This window comes from Tenrec ecaudatus, chromosome X, assembly GCF_050624435.1.
Source record: "Tenrec ecaudatus isolate mTenEca1 chromosome X, mTenEca1.hap1, whole genome shotgun sequence".
NCBI classification, from domain to species: domain Eukaryota; kingdom Metazoa; phylum Chordata; class Mammalia; order Afrosoricida; family Tenrecidae; genus Tenrec; species Tenrec ecaudatus.
Window position 1 is genome coordinate 58,135,264 of NC_134548.1, and position 4,720 is coordinate 58,139,983.

Sequence of the window (4,720 nt, forward strand, 5' to 3'; positions counted from 1 at the left end):
CATCTGCCTGAAAGACATTCCGACTGCTTCTTACCTGATTTAAGTTTGGACATCTTAGACGTTCCTCACTACTCTGTTGGTCTAGTTCCTTTGCTTTCGAAAGCAAGGGAGTCTCCTTGGATTGTTTAATAGCCTCGCTTTGGGTCTTGCAATCCACTGCCTCTAGTACTTTATCACCTTTAAACCTTCAGAGGCTGCAGCCCCGCAAAGGGCGTATAGGCTTTGGCCAAGAGGTTTCATTTAGAATTGGAGACCTTAGATAACAAATCAATCCCTGCTTTTCAGTTTCTCCTAAAGTTTCATCACCTACATCATGCTTATTCACAGAGGCTTTAGCTTGCTCTTCTAGATTTGAATAGACAGAAGACTTCTCACTGGACTGATAATCCTCATTCTCTTCCTCCTGCAAAAGTTTTAAAACCATCTTAACTTGAACCCACATGTCCGGAGCCATGAGGCCCGGCCATTACTTGGAATTTATTAGCCTGAGCTCTGGGTATTCCTCTACCCCAGCCTAGGTGACAGAGCACCGCAGCTGTGTTTGACATTCCTAGCTTGCCAGACATAGATAAGGAAGTCTCTATCTGTCTGTAAGATTCTGTTCTGTGGTCAGCATTCCCAGAAAGTACCCAGCCTGTAAAATTTAAGCAAACAAAGTGTGATGTTCCTCGCCCCGTGCCTGATTTGCATAAACATGCCACTCCGCATATCTGGTTAAAGACTGCAAGCCATTAGTGACTCATGGGCAGGGCGCGCTCCCCTGAACTCCCTGATTGGCCTGTCGCCAAAGTAACCTAATTTGCATGTGCGACGGATGCTTACCCCCTTGCTGGCCAATATAAGCTGTAACTCTTTGTTCATTAAACGAGACTTGATCAGGATACTGTCTTGTCTCCATTCTCCGTGCCTCTTGTGCGCTCCCCCCCGCCCCCCCTCATTTCCACTCTCTCCTCCAGGATCCATGTTGAAGTTCCCGCGGGGACGGGACACCCACAGAGACCAGTCTCCATAGGGACACTCTCCCCATCTCTGTGTGCTTCTTTTAAATTTACAGTGACCTCCTCCCAGGTCTCTAGATCAAAAGTTCCTTCCTCCGGGAACCATGGATTATACCTTTTTACTACTTTCAGAAAACATTGCATCCTTTTCTTCGCTACTTTTACACCCTGTCTTTTAAGTAAGTTTCAGGTTTACTTTTACCTTGCCCCATTGTCCTCTTTAAAATACTCATTCTCTATTTCCACCACTTATCGACCAATCTCCGCACCGAATCCTCACTTTGTTAGGTAGCTTAGCCTAGGGAAGTCCATTGACGCATGCCCAGGAGAGCCAGCATAGGACAAAGCTGGATTTTCCCGCCAATGGGCACGGATGGTCATTAAACCTGGAGCAGCCAACCTGGGCCAGGTGACTGCAATTCAGCCAATGGGATCAACCTAGGGTCGTTCACCACGCCTCCCCCGGGAATCCTTGAAAAGGCAGGAACGAGAGGGAGAGTTGCTTGGCTGGTTTTGTTTCGGAGGAAAACTTGGGAGAGAGATCTTTGCATGACCCTGAGCAGTCTCTGCCAGGCCGCATGGTCAAATAGAATCCTAGGGGTGCCGCGTAAAACCTGAAGCTTCTTTTAACTCTCATTAAATTCACTTGGATCACGAACTAGGCTTCGGCGTGAATTCTTTCTCGTGCGGAGCCAAGGGCCGAGGAGCAAATCTAGCCCGGAAAAAGAGACCTTACAACTTCACACAGTTTTCCATTCACTCTACATTCCGGTGGGGCCGTACAATTGTTACATGGGATATAACTCATATTGCCACGCGATGGGCGCCATTTGTCAGGGGAAACCAGTCTTTAACACATCATTACGGGTCCGGTAGGCGCAATTGTACAGCAATAATAAGTAAGGATCATGGTAAAGTTATAGAGAGCATGAGAGATAGAAGTGAAGTATTGAAATAAATGGAGTCAGTCACGATTCATGGTAGTATGCTCACCCCATCCCCACTTGATGGTCCACGTGGAGGGAGAGAGAGAGATCTTTAATGCTAGCCCAGGCTTTTTATATTCTCTGGGGACATGCAAGCCCCCTAATTACAGGTGAGGACATACATCACTGGAAGGGGCTGTCCTATAGGTAATACAGTAATGAGAGGGGGTGGTCTAGGGACATACACGCAATAGGAAGAGGAGGGATTGGGTTATACATGTGACAAGATGGGTAGATCCTAGGTTTAGGATGGCCGGCTTAACTTTGACCTATTCCCTAGATCTCCATAGGAACCATTATCAGTAGGGTGTAAATCCTACCTACTGGAACCAAATAGATGACTGCAGGTGTCCATATCCATTGTCTTTAACAGCAGGGAGTGGGGCCTGCTGCAGTCTGGCAACTGATCACCCTCAGGGAGGATGCTTGTGAGCATCTGACCTCCCCCCACATACAACCTTTGTTTCCTTGAGAGCATATTTAAGACCCAAACTTAGTAAAAGGTGTGAAAAAATCACATCCTTCTTTCCTTGTTGGCATCTTTAAAACACCACCTTAGTACAGAGTGTGAGCTAAGCCACATATTTTGTTCTTTGGGGGCATTTTTCACTCTACCTTAAAAGAGGGTGTGAGTTAAGATAGCATCCTTTGTTCTCCTTGGATATTTAATGGTACCACCATACAGTTTTAACATAAACATCACCATACCTCTATTTTCTGAAGCAAGAAGAGTCGCTGTGACTTTTGGATATGTTTAGCTTCTGGCTCTGGACTCTGCATTGGCTCACCTTTGTCCACCTTCAGATTTGGTACTGAACAGCAGCCATGTGATACACTTCCTTGAAGTTTCGTGGATTTCTGTGGGACATTGTAATAAATTGCAGAATCCAGGGACATGAGGGAATATACTTAAGGGAAGAATCACGATGAAGAAATGGAACAGAATAGCATCTTGGAAGAGTTGGACATTTGGGACATCAGTAATGTCCAACTCCTTGAGACTAGTCTAGTATTCGAAAAGAAATTACTACCACAGTTAGTGTCAGAATGGTGGGGCTTGCTGTCACAGAAATGACTCACTGGATAATGTGGTTTTGGGAAGAGAGGAATAAAGAAAACATGATAAACCTTTGTTTTTTGTATGGGATAAAGAACTCCATGCATTAAAGGAGCAGTTACGTTGCAATCCATTACCATGGCAACAATTATTCCTGGAATACATAATTGGAGGATGTAGATCTAAGGTTTGAGGAATTGGCTTATTGGATGCATGTGGAAATACAGGAATAAAGAAAGGGCAGGACAAGAAAAGGGACTAAAAATGGTTTCTGCTAACAGTAGCTGCAATTGCAGAGAAAAAGAATGTAAGATTAAATTGTAATATGGAATCAAGTTCAAAAACAGTTTGGTCAGAGCTATGACCTCTAGTCTCAGGACTGACTTAGAAAGGAAAATCATGTTAGAACAGGAAGTACCCCTACAACCTCTGGTCACCCAGAAGATACTCCAGGGAAGGGATAAGAGAACATCAAGGAACTATTGAAACCAGGGGGTGTAGGGTAAAGAATTTTTCCAAAGATCATCCAATAATGGTTGTAGCAGTACATTGTCAGGGGAGCTATCAGAAGTTCAGGTTGGATTCAGAAGAGGATGTGGAACAAGGGATATTATTGCTTATGTCAGATGGATCTAGGTTCAAAGAAGAGAATACCAGTGTGTAGAGTTTGTAGATTGGTATCATCAGTTTCCCAAGGAACTGTTACTAAAATAGATTGAATGTGTGACTAATTTAGGGGTAGTGTTTTTGGTTTTGAATGCTATTGAATGGAAGAGTATGTTTGGGTTGATGTAAGACTCATAGCTCACTATGGAAAAGTGATGAATGGTAATACTAGATCTAATCACAAGGAAGCTTAACCCAGAGGAGACAGACAGCCTGGTGGACTGAATAACATTTTGGGTGAGATTCGTTTACTCTGAGAAGGGAAAATACCCCTTTCTCTCCTTAACTACTTATTGGAACACTCCAGAGGAAGTAGACAATGGAAGCAAGGCAATAAAGGCCGTATGGTGATTGAGATATTCATCCAATGACATATATGACACAGGTCATGACATATATGGTCATCAAGGGAGCTCCTTCTACATGGGCACCCCGCGTAACTTTACTACTGGGAAACAAAGCAACAATCTGAGAAGCAGGATTGGATTTGTTGGCATAGCGTCACTGCATGGGTTTAAAAGATGCAAGAAACATAAGGATAATTAATATGAGAATGGGAAAGAGCAATTGGGAAAGAACTTATCCCCATAGGAAAGAGATTTTTTAGAATGGCAACTAAGAAATGCTCAAATTACAGAACAATATCATTAACATCACATGCAAGTAATATTTTCCCAAAGATCATCCAACAATGGTTACAGCAGTACAATGACAGGGAGTTGCCAGAGGTTCAGGCTGAATCCAGAAGAGGATGTGGAACAAAGACTAACACTGCTAATATCAGATAAATCTTGGCTGAAAGCAGAGAATATGAGAAAGATATCTGTGTTTTATTGTCTATGCTAAGGCATTAGACTGTGTGGATCATAACAAACCATGGATATTCTGGAAATGAACGGGAATACTAGAACAGCACACTGTGCTCATGTGGGACCAGTACATGGATCAAGCGGCAGTGCATTTGAACAGAGCATGGGCATACTTTGTGGTTTAAAATCAGGAAAGGTGTGCAT